At 40.8% G+C, this 17,596-nt stretch overlaps 16 non-coding genes across 16 annotated transcripts; 2 read left to right on the top strand and 14 right to left on the bottom strand.

The window, feature by feature from the left end:
* Nucleotides 1-124: 124 nt before the first annotated feature.
* On the bottom strand, nt 125-198 carry Trnan-guu (transfer RNA asparagine (anticodon GUU)). The gene has a single exon. It is a non-coding gene; the product is annotated as a tRNA-Asn (tRNA).
* Nucleotides 199-1,198: 1,000 nt separating this feature from the next.
* On the bottom strand, nt 1,199-1,272 carry Trnan-guu (transfer RNA asparagine (anticodon GUU)). Its single transcript has one exon. It is a non-coding gene; the product is annotated as a tRNA-Asn (tRNA).
* A 463-nt stretch (nt 1,273-1,735) lies between these two features.
* Nucleotides 1,736-1,809, bottom strand: Trnan-guu (transfer RNA asparagine (anticodon GUU)). The gene has a single exon. It is a non-coding gene; the product is annotated as a tRNA-Asn (tRNA).
* A 2,071-nt stretch (nt 1,810-3,880) lies between these two features.
* On the bottom strand, nt 3,881-3,954 carry Trnan-guu (transfer RNA asparagine (anticodon GUU)). The gene has a single exon. It is a non-coding gene; the product is annotated as a tRNA-Asn (tRNA).
* Nucleotides 3,955-4,685: 731 nt separating this feature from the next.
* On the bottom strand, nt 4,686-4,759 carry Trnan-guu (transfer RNA asparagine (anticodon GUU)). Its single transcript has one exon. It is a non-coding gene; the product is annotated as a tRNA-Asn (tRNA).
* A 463-nt stretch (nt 4,760-5,222) lies between these two features.
* Trnan-guu (transfer RNA asparagine (anticodon GUU)) lies at nt 5,223-5,296 on the bottom strand. Its single transcript has one exon. It is a non-coding gene; the product is annotated as a tRNA-Asn (tRNA).
* A 1,000-nt stretch (nt 5,297-6,296) lies between these two features.
* Trnan-guu (transfer RNA asparagine (anticodon GUU)) lies at nt 6,297-6,370 on the bottom strand. The gene has a single exon. It is a non-coding gene; the product is annotated as a tRNA-Asn (tRNA).
* Nucleotides 6,371-7,907: 1,537 nt separating this feature from the next.
* Trnan-guu (transfer RNA asparagine (anticodon GUU)) lies at nt 7,908-7,981 on the bottom strand. The gene has a single exon. It is a non-coding gene; the product is annotated as a tRNA-Asn (tRNA).
* A 1,504-nt stretch (nt 7,982-9,485) lies between these two features.
* On the bottom strand, nt 9,486-9,559 carry Trnan-guu (transfer RNA asparagine (anticodon GUU)). Its single transcript has one exon. It is a non-coding gene; the product is annotated as a tRNA-Asn (tRNA).
* A 462-nt stretch (nt 9,560-10,021) lies between these two features.
* Trnan-guu (transfer RNA asparagine (anticodon GUU)) lies at nt 10,022-10,095 on the bottom strand. The gene has a single exon. It is a non-coding gene; the product is annotated as a tRNA-Asn (tRNA).
* Nucleotides 10,096-10,558: 463 nt separating this feature from the next.
* Nucleotides 10,559-10,632, bottom strand: Trnak-uuu (transfer RNA lysine (anticodon UUU)). The gene has a single exon. It is a non-coding gene; the product is annotated as a tRNA-Lys (tRNA).
* Nucleotides 10,633-11,095: 463 nt separating this feature from the next.
* Nucleotides 11,096-11,169, bottom strand: Trnak-uuu (transfer RNA lysine (anticodon UUU)). Its single transcript has one exon. It is a non-coding gene; the product is annotated as a tRNA-Lys (tRNA).
* A 1,536-nt stretch (nt 11,170-12,705) lies between these two features.
* Trnan-guu (transfer RNA asparagine (anticodon GUU)) lies at nt 12,706-12,779 on the bottom strand. Its single transcript has one exon. It is a non-coding gene; the product is annotated as a tRNA-Asn (tRNA).
* A 1,000-nt stretch (nt 12,780-13,779) lies between these two features.
* Trnan-guu (transfer RNA asparagine (anticodon GUU)) lies at nt 13,780-13,853 on the bottom strand. The gene has a single exon. It is a non-coding gene; the product is annotated as a tRNA-Asn (tRNA).
* Nucleotides 13,854-15,209: 1,356 nt separating this feature from the next.
* On the top strand, nt 15,210-15,283 carry Trnas-gcu (transfer RNA serine (anticodon GCU)). Its single transcript has one exon. It is a non-coding gene; the product is annotated as a tRNA-Ser (tRNA).
* A 1,737-nt stretch (nt 15,284-17,020) lies between these two features.
* Nucleotides 17,021-17,094, top strand: Trnan-guu (transfer RNA asparagine (anticodon GUU)). Its single transcript has one exon. It is a non-coding gene; the product is annotated as a tRNA-Asn (tRNA).
* Nucleotides 17,095-17,596: the final 502 nt, after the last annotated feature.

Genomic DNA, 17,596 nt, shown 5'->3' with positions numbered 1-17,596 from the left:
ACTACCGTTGCTTTTACAGTTAACGTGACATTAGGAATAAGAGGCAGTGATAGCACTCTCTGATTAGGAATCATAAGCAGTGGTAGCACTATCTGTTTTATCTGATCGAAGTATTTGTTCATTGCGTCCCCGGGTGGGCTTGAACCACCAACCTTTCGGTTAACAGCCGAACGCGCTAACCAATTGCGCCACGGAGACATGAAACTTACTGAAGTTTCCCTATTTAAAATTTGGCTTATTTACTTTCATTTATTTTTAATAGCACATCTGATGATGCCAGTAAACATGGCTACAAGAGTTACACTACCGTTGCTTTTACAAATAACGTGACATTAGGAATAAGAGGCAGTGATAGCACTCTCTGATTCTTCTGATGGACATATTTGTTCATCGCTTCCCCGTTTGGGCTTGAACCACCAACCTTTCCGTTAACAGCCGAACGCGCTTACCAATTGCGGCACGGAGACACGAAACATACTGAAATATCCCTATTTACTAGTTAGCTAATTCAATTTCAATGTTTTTAACACCACATCTGACTATGCAGGTAAACGTAGTTTCAAGACTAAAACTACCGTTGCTTTTACAATTATCGTGACATTAGGAATCATAAGCAGTTGTAGCACTATCTGTTTCATCCGATCGAAGTATTTGTTTATTGCGTCCCCGGGTGGGCTTGAACCACCAACCTTTCGGTTAACAGCCGAACTCGCTAACCAATTGCGCCACGGAGACATGAAACTTACTGAAGTTTCCCTATTTACAAGTTGGCTCATTTACTTTCATTTATTTTTAATAGCACATCTGATGATGCCAGTAAACATGGCTACAAGAGTAACACTACCATTGCTCTTACAAATAGCGTGACATTAGGAATAAGAGGCAGTGATAGCACTCTCTGATTTTTCTAATGGACATACTTGTTCATTGCTTCCCCGTTTGGGCTTGAACCAACAACCTTTCCGTTAACAGCCGAACGCGCTTACCAATTGCGGCACGGAGACACGAAACATACTGAAATATTCCTATTTACTAGTTAGCTAATTCAATTTCAATGTTTTTAACACCACATCTGACTATGCAAGTAAACGTAGTTTCAAGACTAAAACTACCGTTGCTTTTACAATTATCGTGACATTAGGAATCATAAGCAGTTGTAGCACTATCTGTTTCATCTGATCGAAGTATTTGTTCATTGCGTCCCCGGGTGGGCTTGAACCACCAACCTTTCGGTTAACAGCCGAACGCACTAACCAATTGCGCCACGGAGACATGAAACTTACTGAAGTTTCCCTATTTACAAGTTGGCTCATTTACTTTCATTTATTTTTAATAGCACATCTGATGATGCCAGTAAACATGGCTACAAGAGTAACACTACCGTTGCTCTTACAGTTAACGTGACATTAGGAATAAGAGGCAGTGATAGCACTCTCTGATTTTTCTGATGGACATACTTGTTCATCGCTTCCCCGGGAGGGCTTGAACCACCAACCTTTCCGTTAACAGCCGAACGCGCCAACAAATTGAGACACGAAGGCACGAAACATACTGAAGTATCCCTATTTACTAGTTAGCTAATTCAATTTCAATGTTTTTAACACCATATCTGACTATGCAGGTAAACGTAGTTTCAAGACTAAAACTACCGTTGCCTTTACAATTATCGTGACATTAGGAATCATAAGCAGTTGTGGCACTATCTGTTTCATCTGATCGAAGTATTTGTTCATTGCGTCCCCGGGTGGGCTTGAACCACCAACCTTTCGGTTAACAGCCGAACGCGCTAACCACTTGCGCCACGGAGACATGAAACTTACTGAAGTTTCCCTATATACAAGTTGGCTCATTTACTTTCATTTATTTTTAATAGCACATCTGATGATGCCAGTAAACATGGCTACAAGAGTAACACTACCGTTGCTGTTACAAATAACGTGACATTAGAAATAAGAGGCAGTGATAGCCATCTCTGATTTTTCTGATGGACATACTTGTTCATCGCTTCCCCGGGTGGGCTTGAACCACCAACCTTTCCGTTAACAGCCGAACGCGCCAACAAATTGAGACACGAAAGCACGAAACATACTGAAGTATCCCTATTTACTAGTTAGCTAATTCAATTTCAATGTTTTTAACACCATATCTGACTATGCAGGTAAACGTAGTTTCAAGACTAAAACTACTGTTGCTTTTACAATTATCGTGTCATTAGGAATCATAAGCAGTGGTAGCGCTATCTGTTTCATCTGATGGAAGTATTTGTTCATTGCGTCCCAAGTTGGCTTGAACCACCAACCTTTCGGTTAACAGCCGAACGCGCTAACCAATTGCGCCACGGAGACATGAAACTTACTGAAGTTTCCCTATTTACAAGTTGGCTCATTTACTTTCATTTATTTTTAATAGAACATCTGATGATGCCAGTAAACATGGCTACAAGAGTAACACTACCGTTGCTTTTACAGTTAACGTGACATTAGGAATAAGAGGCAGTGATAGCACTCTCTGATTCTTCTGATGGACATGTTTGTTCATCGCTTCCCCGGGTGGGCTTGAACCACCAACCTTTCAGTTAACAGGCGAACGCGCTAACCAATTGCGGCACGGAGACACGACACATACTGAAGTATCCCTATTTACTAGTTAGCTAATTCAATTTCAATGTTTTTAACACCATATCTGACTATGCAGGTAAACGTAGTTTCAAGACTAAAACTACCGTTGCTTTTACAATTATCGTGACATTAGGAATCATAAGCAGTGGTAGCACTATCTGTTTCATCTGATCAAAGAATTTGTTCATAGCGTCCCCGGGTGGGCTTGAACCACCAACCTTTCGGATAACAGCCGAACGCGCTAACCAATTGCGCCAAGGAGACATGAAACTTATTGAAGTTTCCCTATTTGCAAGTTGGCTCATTTACTTTCGTTTATTTTTATAGCACATCTGATGATGCCAATAAACATGGCTACAAGAGTAACACTACCGTTGCTTTTACAGTTAACGTGACATTAGGAATAAGAGGCAGTGATAGCACTCTCTGATTCTTCTGATGGACATATTTGTTCATCCCTTCCCCGGGTGGGCTTGAACCACCAACCTTTCAGTTAACAGGCGAACGCGCTAACCAATTGCGGCACGGAGACACGAAACATACTGAAGTATCCCTATTTACTAGTTAGCTAATTCAATTTCAATGTTTTTAACACCATATCTGACTATGCAGGTAAACGTAGTTTCAAGACTAAAACTACCGTTGCTTTTACAATTATCGTGACATTAGGAATCATAAGCAGTGGTAGCACTATCTGTTTCATCTGATCAAAGAATTTGTTCATTGCGTCCCCGGGTGGGCTTGAACCACCAACCTTTGGGATAACAGCAGAACGCGCTAACCAATTGCGCCACGGAGACATGAATTTACTGAAGTTTCCCTATTTACAAGTTGGCTTATTTACTTTCATTTATTTTTAATAGCACATCTGATGATGCCAGTAGACATGGCTACAAGTGTAACACTACCGTTGCTTTTACAGTTAACGTGACTTTAGGAATAAGAGGCAGTGATAGCACTCTCCGATTCTTCTGATGGACATATTTGTTCATCGCTTCCACGGGTGGGTTTGAACCACCAACCTTTCCGTTAACAACCGAACGCGCTAACCAATTGCGGCACGGAGACACGAAACATACTAAAGTATCCCTATTTACTAGTTACCTAATTCAATTTCAATGTTTTTAACACCACATCTGACTATGCAGGTAAACGTAGTTTCAAGACTATAAGTACCGTTGCTTTTACAATTATCGTGACATTAGGAATCATAAGCAGTGGTAGCACTATCTGTTTTATCTGATCGAAGTATTTGTTCATTGCGTCCCCGGGTGGGCTTGAACCACCAACCTTTCGGTTAACAGCCGAACGCGCTAACCAATTGCGCAACGGAGACATGAAACTTACTGAAGTTTCCCTATTTAAAATTTGGCTTATTTACTTTCATTTATTTTTAATAGCACATCTGATGATGCCAGTAAACATGGCTACAAGAGTTACACTACCGTTGCTCTTACAAATAACGTGACATTAGGAATAAGAGGCAGTGATAGCACTCTCTGATTCTTCTGATGGACATATTTGTTCATCGCTTCCCCGTTTGGGCTTGAACCACCAACCTTTCCGTTAACAGCCGAACGCGCTTACCAAATGCGGCACGGAGACACGAAACATACTGAAATATCCCTATTTACTAGTTAGCTAATTCAATTTCAATGTTTTTAACACCACATCTGACTATGCAGGTAAACGTAGTTTCAAGACTAAAACTACCGTTGCTTTTACAATTATCGTGACATTAGGAATCATAAGCTGTTGTAGCACTATCTGTTTCATCCGATCGAAGTATTTGTTTATTGCGTCCCCGGGTGGGCTTGAACCACCAACCTTTCGGTTAACAGCCGAACTCGCTAACCAATTGCGCCACGGAGACATGAAAGATACTGAAATATCCCTATTTACTAGTTAGCTAATTCAATTTCAATGTTTTTAACACCACATCTGACTATGCAGGTAAACGTAGTTTCAAGACTAAAACTACCGTTGCTTTTACAATTATCGTGACATTAGGAATCATAAGCAGTTGTAGCACTATCTGTTTCATCTGATCGAAGTATTTGTTCTTTGCGTCCCCGGGTGGGCTTGAACCACCAACCTTTCGGTTAACAGCCGAACGCGCTAACCAATTGCGCTACGGAGACATGAAACTTACTGAAGTTTCCCTATTTACAAGTTGACACATTTACTTTCATTTATTTCTAATAGCACATCTGATGATGCCAGTAAACATGGCTACAACAGTAACACTACTGTTGCTCTTACAGTTAACGTGACATTAGGAATAAGAGGCAGTGATAGCACTCTCTGATTTTTCTAATGGACATACTTGTTCATTGCTTCCCCGTTTGGGCTTGAACCAACAACCTTTCCGTTAACAGCCGAACGCGCTTACTAATTGCGACACGGAGACACGAAACATACTGAAATATTCCTATTTACTAGTTAGCTAATTCAATTTCAATGTTTTTAACACCACATCTGACTATGCAAGTAAACGTAGTTTCAAGACTAAAACTACCGTTGCTTTTACAATTATCGTGACATTAGGAATCATAAGCAGTTGTAGCACTATCTGTTTCATCTGATCGAAGTATTTGTTCATTGCGTCCCCGGGTGGGCTTGAACCACCAACCTTTCGGTTAACAGCCGAACGCACTAACCAATTGCGCCACGGAGACATGAAACTTACTGAAGTTTCCCTATTTACAAGTTGGCTCATTTACTTTCATTTATTTTTAATAGCACATCTGATGATGCCAGTAAACATGGCTACAAGAGTAACACTACCGTTGCTCTTACAGTTAACGTGACATTAGGAATAAGAGGCAGTGATAGCACTCTCTGATTTTTCTGATGGACATACTTGTTCATCGCTTCCCCGGGTGGGCTTGAACCACCAACCTTTCCGTTAACAGCCGAACGCGCCAACAAATTGAGACACGAAGGCACGAAACATACTGAAGTATCCCTATTTACTAGTTAGCTAATTCAATTTCAATGTTTTTAACACCATATCTGACTATGCAGGTAAACGTAGTTTCAAGACTAAAACTACCGTTGCTTTTACAATTATTGTGTCATTAGGAATCATAAGCAGTGGTAGCGCTATCTGTTTCATCTGATGGAAGTATTTGTTCATTGCGTCCCCGGGTGGGCTTGAACGACCAACCTTTCGGTTAACAGCCGAACGCGCTAACCAATTGCGCCACGGAGACATGAAACTTACTGAAGTTTCCCTATTTACAAGTTGGCTCATTTACTTTCATTTATTTTTAATAGAACATCTGATGATGCCAGTAAACATGGCTACAAGAGTAACACTACCGTTGCTTTTACAGTTAACGTGACATTAGGAATAAGAGGCAGTGATAGCACTCTCTGATTCTTCTGATGGACATATTTGTTCATCGCTTCCCCGTTTGGGCTTGAACCACCAACCTTTCAGTTAACAGGCGAACGCGCTTACCAATTGCGGCACGGAGACACGAAACATACTGAAGTATCCCTATTTACTAGTTAGCTAATTCAATTTCAATGTTTTTAACACCATATCTGACTATGCAGGTAAACGTAGTTTCAAGACTAAAACTACCGTTGCTTTTACAATTATCGTGACATTAGGAATCATAAGCAGTTGTAGCACTATCTGTTTCATCTGATCGAAGTATTTGTTCATTGCGTCCCCGGGTGGGCTTGAACCACCAACCTTTCGGTTAACAGCCGAACGCGCTAATCAATTGCGCCACGGAGACATGAAACTTACTGAAGTTTCCCTATTTACAAGTTGGCTCATTTACTTTCATTTATTTTTAATAGAACATCTGATGATGCCAGTAAACATGGCTACAAGAGTAACACTACCGTTGCTTTTACAAATAACGTGACATTAGGAATAAGAGGCAGTGATAGCACTCTCTGATTTTTCTGATGGACATACTTGTTCATCGCTTCCCCGGGTGGGCTTGAACCACCAACCTTTCCGTTAACAGCCGAACGCGCCAACAAATTGAGACACGAAGGCACGAAACATACTGAAGTATCCCTATTTACTAGTTAGCTAATTCAATTTCAATGTTTTTAACACCATATCTGACTATGCAGGTAAACGTAGTTTCAAGACTAAAACTACCGTTGCTTTTACAATTATCGTGTCATTAGGAATCATAAGCAGTGGTAGCGCTATCTGTTTCATCTGATGGAAGTATTTGTTCATTGTGTCCCCGGGTGGGCTTGAACCACCAACCTTTCGGTTAACAGCCGAACGCGCTAACCAATTGCGCCACGGACCCATGAAACTTACTGAAGTTTCCCTATTTACAAGTTGGCTCATTTACTTTCATTTATTTTTAATAGAACATCTGATGATGCCAGTAAACATGGCTACAAGAGTAACACTACCGTTGCTTTTACAAATAACGTGACATTAGGAATAAGAGGCAGTGATAGCACTCTCTGATTTTTCTGATGGACATACTTGTTCAACGCTTCCCCGGGAGGGCTTGAACCACCAACCTTTCCGTTAACAGCCGAACACGCCAACAAATTGAGACACGAAGGCACGAAACATACTGAAGTATCCCTATTTACTAGTTAGCTAATTCAATTTCAATGTTTTTAACACCATATCTGACTATGCAGGTAAACGTAGTTTCAAGACTAAAACTACCGTTGCTTTTACAATTATCGTGTCATTAGGAATCATAAGCAGTGGTAGCGCTATCTGTTTCATCTGATGGAAGTATTTGTTCATTGCGTCCCCGGGTGGGCTTGAACCACCAACCTTTCGGTTAACAGCCGAACGCGCTAACCAATTGCGCCACGGACCCATGAAACTTACTGAAGTTTCCCTATTTACAAGTTGGCTCATTTACTTTCATTTATTTTTAATAGAACATCTGATGATGCCAGTAAACATGGCTACAAGAGTAACACTACCGTTGCTTTTACAAATAACGTGACATTAGGAATAAGAGGCAGTGATAGCACTCTCTGATTTTTCTGATGGACATACTTGTTCAACGCTTCCCCGGGAGGGCTTGAACCACCAACCTTTCCGTTAACAGCCGAACACGCCAACAAATTGAGACACGAAGGCACGAAACATACTGAAGTATCCCTATTTACTAGTTAGCTAATTCAATTTCAATGTTTTTAACACCATATCTGACTATGCAGGTAAACGTAGTTTCAAGACTAAAACTACCGTTGCTTTTACAATTATCGTGTCATTAGGAATCATAAGCAGTGGTAGCGCTATCTGTTTCATCTGATGGAAGTATTTGTTCATTGCGTCCCCGGGTGGGCTTGAACCACCAACCTTTCGGTTAACAGCTGAACGCGCTAACCAATTGCGCCACGGAGACATGAAACTTACTGAAGTTTCCCTATTTACAAGTTGGCTCATTTACTTTCATTTATTTTTAATAGAACATCTGATGATGCCAGTGAACATGGCTACAAGAGTAACACTACCGTTGCTTTTACAGTTAACGTGACATTAGGAATAAGAGGCAGTGATAGCACTCTCTGATTCTTCTGATGGACATATTTGTTCATCGCTTCCCCGTTTGGGCTTGAACCACCAACCTTTCAGTTAACAGGCGAACGCGCTAACCAATTGCGGCACGGAGACACGAAACATACTGAAGTATCCCTATTTACTAGTTAGCTAATTCAATTTCAATGTTTTTAACACCATATCTGACTATGCAGGTAAACGTAGTTTCAAGACTAAAACTACCGTTGCTTTTACAATTATCGTGACATTAGGAATCATAAGCAGTGGTAGCACTATCTGTTTCATCTGATCAAAGAATTTGATCATAGCGTCCCCGGGTGGGCTTGAACCACCAACCTTTCGGATAACAGCCGAACGCGCTAACCAATTGCGCCAAGGAGACATGAAACTTACTGAAGTTTCCCTATTTGCAAGTTGGCTCATTTACTTTTGTTTATTTTAATAGCACATCTGATGATGCCAATAAACATGGCTACAAGAGTAACACTACCGTTGCTTTTACAGTTAACGTGACATTAGGAATAAGAGGCAGTGATAGCACTCTCTGATTCTTCTGATGGACATATTTGTTCATCCCTTCCCCGGGTGGGCTTGAACCACCAACCTTTCAGTTAACAGGCGAACGCGCTAACCAATTGCGGCACAGAGACACGAAACATACTGAAGTATCCCTATTTACTAGTTAGCTAATTCAATTTCAATGTTTTTAACACCATATCTGACTATGCAGGAAAACGTAGTTTCAAGACTAAAACTACCGTTGCTTTTACAATTATCGTGACATTAGGAATCATAAGCAGTGGTAGCACTATCTGTTATATCTGATCAAAGAATTTGTTCATTGCGTCCCCGGGTGGGCTTGAACCACCAACCTTTCGGATAACAGCAGAACGCGCTAACCAATTGCGCCACGGAGACATGAATTTACTGAAGTTTCCCTATTTACAAGTTGGCTCATTTATTTTCATTTATTTTTAATAGCACATCTGATGATGCCAGTAGACATGGCTACAAGTGTAACACTACCGTTGCTTTTGCAGTTAACGTGACCTTAGGAATAAGAGGCAGTGATAGCACTCTCTGATTCTTCTGATGGACATATTCGTTCATCGCTTCCCCGGGTGGGTTTGAACCACCAACCTTTCCGTTAACAACCGAACGCATACTAAAGTATCCCTATTTACTAGTTACCTAATTCAATTTCAATGTTTTTAACACCACATCTGACTATGCAGGTAAACGTAGTTTCAAGACTATAAGTACCGTTGCTTTTACAATTATCGTGACATTAGGAATCATAAGCAGTGGTAGCACTATCTGTTTCATCTGATCGAAGTATTTGTTCATTGCGTCCCCGGGTGGGCTTGAACCACCAACCTTTCGGTTAACAGCCGAACGCGCTAACTAATTGCGCCACGGAGACATGAAACTGACTGAAGTTTCCCTATTTAAAAGTTGGCTTATTTACTTTCATTTATTTTTAATAGCACATCTGATGATGCCAGTAAACATGGCTACAAGAGTAACACTACCGTTGCTCTTACAAATAACGTGACATTAAGAATAAGAGGCAGTGATAGCACTGTCTGATTCTTCTGATGGACATATTTGTTTATCGCTTCCCCGTTTGGGCTTGAACCACCAACCTTTCCGTTAACACCGAACGCGCTTACCAATTGCGGCACGGAGACACGAAACATACTGAAATATCCCTATTTACTAGTTAGCAAATTCAATTTCAATGTTCTTAACACCACATCTGACTATGCAGGTAAACGTAGTTTCAAGACTAAAACTACCGTTGCCTTTACAATTATAGTGACATTAGGAATCATAAGCAGTTGTGGCACTATCTGTTTCATCTGATCGAAGTATTTGTTCATTGCGTCCCCGGGTGGGCTTGAACCACCAACCTTTCGGTTAACAGCCGAACGCGCTAACCAATTGCGCCACGGAGACATGAAACTTACTGAAGTTTCCCTATATACAAGTTGGCTCATTTACTTTCATTTATTTTTAATAGCACATCTGATGATGCCAGTAAACATGGCTACAAGAGTAACACTACCGTTGCTGTTACAAATAACGTGACATTAGAAATAAGAGGCAGTGATAGCACTCTCTGATTCTTCTGATGGACATATTTGTTCAGCGCTTCCCCGTTTGGGCTTGAACCACCAACCTTTCTGTTAACAGCCGAACGCGCTTACCAATTGCGGCACGGAGACACGAAACATACTGAAATATCCCTATTTACTAGTTAGCTAATTCAATTTCAATGTTTTTAACACCACATCTGACTATGCAGGTAAACGTAGTTTCAAGACTAAAACTACCGTTGCTTTTACAATTATCGTGACATTGGGAATCATAAGCAGTGGTAGCACTAACTGTTTCATCTGATCGAAGTATTTGTTCATTGCGTCCCCGGGTGGGCTTGAACCACCAACCTTTCGGTTAAAAGCCGAACGCGCTAACCAATTGCGCCACGGAGATATGAACCTTACTGAAGTTTCCCTATTTACAAGTTGACACATTTACTTTCATTTATTTCTAATAGCACATCTGATGATGCCAGTAAACATGGCTACAACAGTAACACTACCGTTGCTCTTACAGATAACGTGACATTAAGAATAAGAGGCAGTGATAGCACTCTCTGATTTTTCTGATGGACATACTTGTTCATCGCTTCCCCGGGTGGGCTTGAACCACCAACCTTTCCGTTAACAGCCGAACGCGCTAACCAATTGCGGCACTAAGACACGAAACATACTGAAGTATCCCTATTTACTAGTTAGCTAATTCAATTTCAATGTTTTTAACACCACATCTGACTATGCAGGTAAACGTAGTTTCAAGACTAAAACTACCGTTGCTTTTACAATTATCGTGACATTGGGAATCATAACCAGTGGTAGCACTAACTGTTTCATCTGATCGAAGTGTTTGTTCATTGCGTCCCCGGGTGGGCTTGATCCACCAACCTTTCGGTTAAAAGCCGAACGCGCTAACCAATTGCGCCACGGAGACATGAAACTTACTGAAGTTTCCCTATTTACAAGTTGACACATTTACTTTCATTTATTTCTAATAGCACATCTGATGATGCCAGTAAACATGGCTACAACAGTAACACTACCGTTGCTCTTACAGTTAACGTGACATTAGGAATAAGAGGCAGTGATAGCACTCTCTGATTTTTCTGATGGACATACTTGTTCATCGCTTCCCCGGGTGGGCTTGAACCACCAACCTTTCCGTTAACAGCCGAACGCGCCAACAAATTGAGACACGAAAGCACGAAACATACTGAAGTATCCCTATTTACTAGTTAGCTAATTCAATTTCAATGTTTTTAACACCATATCTGACTATGCAGGTAAACGTAGTTTCAAGACTAAAACTACTGTTGCTTTTACAATTATCGTGTCATTAGGAATCATAAGCAGTGGTAGCGCTATCTGTTTCATCTGATGGAAGTATTTGTTCATTGCGTCCCAAGTTGGCTTGAACCACCAACCTTTCGGTTAACAGCCGAACGCGCTAACCAATTGCGCCACGGAGACATGAAACTTACTGAAGTTTCCCTATTTACAAGTTGGCTCATTTACTTTCATTTATTTTTAATAGAACATCTGATGATGCCAGTAAACATGGCTACAAGAGTAACACTACCGTTGCTTTTACAGTTAACGTGACATTAGGAATAAGAGGCAGTGATAGCACTCTCTGATTCTTCTGATGGACATATTTGTTCATCGCTTCCCCGGGTGGGCTTGAACCACCAACCTTTCAGTTAACAGGCGAACGCGCTAACCAATTGCGGCACGGAGACACAAAACATACTGAAGTATCCCTATTTACTAGTTAGCTAATTCAATTTCAATGTTTTTAACACCATATCTGACTATGCAGGTAAACGTAGTTTCAAGACTAAAACTACCGTTGCTTTTACAATTATCGTGACATTAGGAATCATAAGCAGTGGTAGCACTATCTGTTTCATCTGATCAAAGAATTTGTTCATAGCGTCCCCGGGTGGGCTTGAACCACCAACCTTTCGGTTAACAACAGAACTCGCTAACCAATTGCGCCACGGAGACATGAAACTTACTGAAGTTTCCCTATTTACAAGTTGGCTCATTTACTTTCATTTATTTTTAATAGCACATCTGATGATGCCAGTAAACATGGCTACAAGAGTAACACTACCATTGCTCTTACAAATAGCGTGACATTAGGAATAAGAGGCAGTGATAGCACTCTCTGATTTTTCTAATGGACATACTTGTTCATTGCTTCCCCGTTTGGGCTTGAACCACCAACCTTTCCGTTAACAGCCGAACGCGCTTACCAATTGCGGCACGGAGACACAAAACATACTGAAATATTCCTATTTACTAGTTAGCTAATTCAATTTCAATGTTTTTAACACCACATCTGACTATGCAAGTAAACGTAGTTTCAAGACTAAAACTACCGTTGCTTTTACAATTATCGTGACATTAGGAATCATAAGCAGTTGTAGCACTATCTGTTTCATCTGATCGAAGTATTTGTTCATTGCGTCCCCGGGTGGGCTTGAACCACCAACCTTTCGGTTAACAGCCGAACGCACTAACCAATTGCGCCACGGAGACATGAAACTTACGGAAGTTTCCCTATTTACAAGTTGGCTCATTTACTTTCATTTATTTTTAATAGCACATCTGATGATGCCAGTAAACATGGCTACAAAAGTAACACTACCGTTGCTCTTACAGTTAACGTGACATTAGGAATAAGAGGCAGTGATAGCACTCTCTGATTCTTCTGATGGACATACTTGTTCATCGCTTCCCCGGGTGGGCTTGAACCACCAACCTTTCCGTTAACAGCCGAACGCGCCAACAAATTGAGACACGAAGGCACGAAACATACTGAAGTATCCCTATTTACTAGTTAGCTAATTCAATTTCAATGTTTTTAACACCATATCTGACTATGCAGGTAAACGTAGTTTCAAGACTAAAACTACCGTTGCTTTTACAATTATCGTGTCATTAGGAATCATAAGCAGTGGTAGCGCTATCTGTTTCATCTGATGGAAGTATTTGTTCATTGCGTCCCCGGGTGGGCTTGAACGACCAACATTTCGGTTAACAGCCGAACGCGCTAACCAATTGCGCCACGGAGACATGAACCTTACTGAAGTTTCCCTATTTACAAGTTGGCTCATTTACTTTCATTTATTTTTAATAGAACATCTGATGATGCCAGTAAACATGGCTACAAGAGTAACACTACCGTTGCTTTTACAGTTAACGTGACATTAGGAATAAGAGGCAGTGATAGCACTCTCTGATTCTTCTGATGGACATATTTGTTCATCGCTTCCCCGTTTGGGCTTGAACCACCAACCTTTCAGTTAACAGGCGAACGCGCTAACCAATTGCGGCACGGAGACACGAAACATACTGAAGTATCCCTATTTACTAGTTAGCTAATTCAATTTCAATGTTTTTAACACCATATCTGACTATGCAGGTAAACGTAGTTTCAAGACTAAAACTGCCGTTGCTTTTACAATTATCGTGACATTAGGAATCATAAGCAGTTGTAGCACTAACTGTTTCATCTGATCGAAGTATTTGTTCATTGCGTCCCCGGGTGGGCTTGAACCACCAACCTTTCGGTTAACAGCCGAACGCGCTAATCAATTGCGCCACGGAGACATGAAACTTACTGAAGTTTCCCTACTTACAGGTTGGCTCATTTACTTTCATTTATTTTTAATAGAACATCTGATGATGCCAGTAAACATGGCTACAAGAGTAACACTACCGTTGCTTTTACAAATAACGTGACATTAGGAATAAGAGGCAGTGATAGCACTCTCTGATTTTTCTGATGGACATACTTGTTCATCGCTTCCCCGGGTGGGCTTGAACCACCAACCTTTCCGTTAACAGCCGAACGCGCCAACAAATTGAGACACGAAGGCACGAAACATACTGAAGTATCCCTATTTACTAGTTAGCTAATTCAATTTCAATGTAACACCATAACACCACCAAAACCACCCGGGGACGCAATGAACAAATACTTCGATCAGATGAAACAGTTAGTGCTACCACTGCTTATGATTCCCTATGTCACGATAATTGTAAAAGCAACGGTAGTTTTAGTCTTGAAACTACGTTTACCTGCATAGTCAGATGTGGTGTTAAAAACATTGAAATTGAATTAGCTAACTAGTAAGTAGGGATACTTCAGTGTGTTTCGTGTCTTAGTGCCGCAATTGGTTAGCGCGTTCGGCTGTTAACGGAAAGGTTGGTGGTTCAAGCCCACCGGGGGAGGCGATGAACAAATATGTCCATCAGAAGAATCAGAGAGTGCTATCACTGCCTCTTATTCCTAATGTCACGTTATTTGTAAGAGCAACGGTAGTGTTACTCTTGTAGCCATGTTTACTGGCATCATCAGATGTGCTATTGAAAATAAATGAAAGTAAATGAGGCAACTTGTAAATAGGGAAACTTCAGTAAGTTTCATGTCTCCGTGGTGCAATTCGTTAGCGCGTTCGGCTGTTAACCGAAAGGTTGGTGGTTCAAGCCCACCCGGGGACGCAATGAACAAATACTTCGATCAGATGAAACAGATAGTGCTACAACTGCTTATGATTCCTAATGTCACGATAATTGTAAAATCAACAGTAGTTTTAATCTTGAAACTACGTTTACCTGCATAGTCAGATGTGGTGTTAAAAACATTGAAATTGAATTAGCTAACTAGTAAATAGGGATATTTCAGTATGTTTCGTGTCTCCGTGCCGCAATTGGTAATGCGTTCGGCTGTTAACGGAAAGGTTGGTGGTTCAAGCCCAAACGGGGAAGCGATGAACAAATATGTCTATCAGAAGAATCAGAGAGTGCTATCACTGCCTCTTATTCCTAATGTCACGTTATTTGTAAGAGCAACGGTAGTGTTACTCTTGTAGCCATGTTTACTGGCATCAGCAGATGTGCTATTAAAAATAAATGAAAGTAAATAAGCCAACTTTTAAATAGGGAAACTTCAGTAAGTTTCATGTCTCCGTGGCGCAATTGGTTAGCGCGTTCGGCTGCTAACCGAAAGGTTGTTGGTTCAAGCCCACCCGGGGACGCAATGATCAAATACTTCGACCAGATGAAACAGATAGTGCTACCATTGCATATGATTCCTAATGTCACGATAATTGTAAAAGCAACGGTAGTTTTAGTCTTGAAACTACGTTTACCTGCATAGTCAGATGTGGTGTTAAAAACATTGAAATTGAATTAGGTAACTAGTATGTAGGGATACTTTAGTATGTTTCGTGTCTCCGTGCCGCAATTGGTTAGCGCGTTCGGCTGTTAACGAAAAGGTTGGCGGTTCCAACCCACCCAGGGAAGCGTTGAACAAATATGTCCATCAGAAGAATCAGAGAGTGCTATCACTGCCTCTTATTCCTAAAGTCACGTTAACTGTAAGAGCAACGGTAGTGTTACACTTGTAGCCATGTCTACTGGCATCATCAGATGTGCTATTAAAAATAAGTGAAAGTTAATGAGCCAACTTGTAAATAGGGAAACTTCAGTAAATTCATGACTCCGTGGCGCAATTGGTTAGCGCGTTCGGCTGTTAACCGAAAGGTTGGTGGTTCAAGCCCACCCGGGGACGCAAAGAACAAATTCTTTGATCAGATGAAACAGATAGTGCTACCACTGCTTATGATTCCTAATGTCACGATAATTGTAAAAGCAACGGTAGTTTTAGTCTTGAAACTACGTTTACCTGCATAGTCAGATGTGGTGTTAAAAACATTGAAATTGAATTAGCTAACTAATAAATAGGGATACTTCAGTATGTTTCGTGTCTCCGTGCCGCAACAAATACTTTGATCAGATGAAACAGATAGTGCTACAACTGCTTATGATTCCTAATGTCACGATAATTGTAAAAGCAACGGTAGTTTTAGTCTTGAAACTACGTTTACCTGCATAGTCAGATGTGGTGTTAAAAACATTGAAATTGAATTAGCTAACTAGTAAATAGGGATATTTCAGTATGATTCGTGTCTCCGTGCCGCAATTGGTAAGCGCGTTCGGCTGTTAACGGAAAGGTTGGTGGTTCAAGCCCAAACGGGGAAGCGATGAACAAATATGTCCATCAGAAGAATCAGAAAGTGCTATCACTGCCTCTTATTCCTAATGTCACGTTATTTGTAACAGCAACGGTAGTGTTACTCTTGTAGCCATGTTTACTGGCATCATCAGATGTGCTATTAAAAATAAATGAAAGTAAATGAGCCAACTGGTATATAGGGAAACTTCAGTAAGTTTCATGTCTCCGTGGCGCAATTGGTTAGCACGTTCGGCTGTTAACCGAAAGGTTGGTGGATCAAGCCCACCCGGGGACGCAATGAACAAATACTTCGATCAGATGAAACAGATAGTGCTACAACTGCTTATGATTCCTAATGTCACGATAATTGTAAAGGCAACGGTAGTTTTAGTTTTGAAACTACGTTTACCTGCATAGTCAGATGTGGTGTTAAAAACATTGAAATGAATTAGCTAACTAGTAAATAGGGATATTTCAGTATGTTTCGTGTCTCCGTGCCGCAATTGGTAAGCGCGTTCGGCTGTTAACGGAAAGGTTGGTGGTTCAAGCCCAAACGGGGAAGCGATGAACAAATATGTCCATCATAAGAATCAGAGAGTGCTATCACTGCCTCTTATTCCTAATGTCACGTTATTTGTAAGAGCAACGATAGTGTTACTCTTGTAGCCATGTTTACTGGCATCATCAGATGTGCTATTAAAAATAAATGAAAGTAAATAAGCCAACTTTTAAATAGGGAAACTTCAGTAAGTTTCATGTCTCCGTGGCGCAATTGGTTAGCGCGTTCGGCTGTTAACCGAAAGGTTGGTGGTTCAAGCCCACCCGGGGACGCAATGAACAAATTCTTTGATCAGATGAAACAGATAGTGCTACCACTGCTTAAGATTCCTAATGTCACGATAGTTGTAAAAGCAACGGTAGTTTTAGTCTTGAAACTACGTTTACTTGCATAGTCAGATGTGGTGTTAAAAACATTGAAATTGAATTAGCTAACTAATAAAAAAGGGATACTTCAGTATGTTTCGTGTCTCCGTGCCGCAATTGGTTAGCGCGTTCGGCTGTTAACGGAAAGGTTGGTGGTTCAAAACCACCCGGGGACGCAATGAACAAATACTTCGATCAGATGAAACAGTTAGTGCTACCACTGCTTATGATTCCCTATGTCACGATAATTGTAAAAGCAACGGTAGTTTTAGTCTTGAAACTACGTTTACCTGCATAGTCAGATGTGGTGTTAAAAACATTGAAATTGAATTAGCTAACTAGTAAATAGGGATACTTCAGTGTGTTTCGTGTCTTAGTGCCGCAATTGGTTAGCGCGTTCGGCTGTTAA

The sequence above is a fragment of the Hydractinia symbiolongicarpus genome, chromosome 11, assembly GCF_029227915.1.
Source record: "Hydractinia symbiolongicarpus strain clone_291-10 chromosome 11, HSymV2.1, whole genome shotgun sequence".
NCBI lineage: Eukaryota > Metazoa > Cnidaria > Hydrozoa > Anthoathecata > Hydractiniidae > Hydractinia > Hydractinia symbiolongicarpus.
The sequence above is the reverse complement of the archived record's forward strand: the minus strand, read 5'-3'. Positions and strand labels throughout refer to the sequence as shown.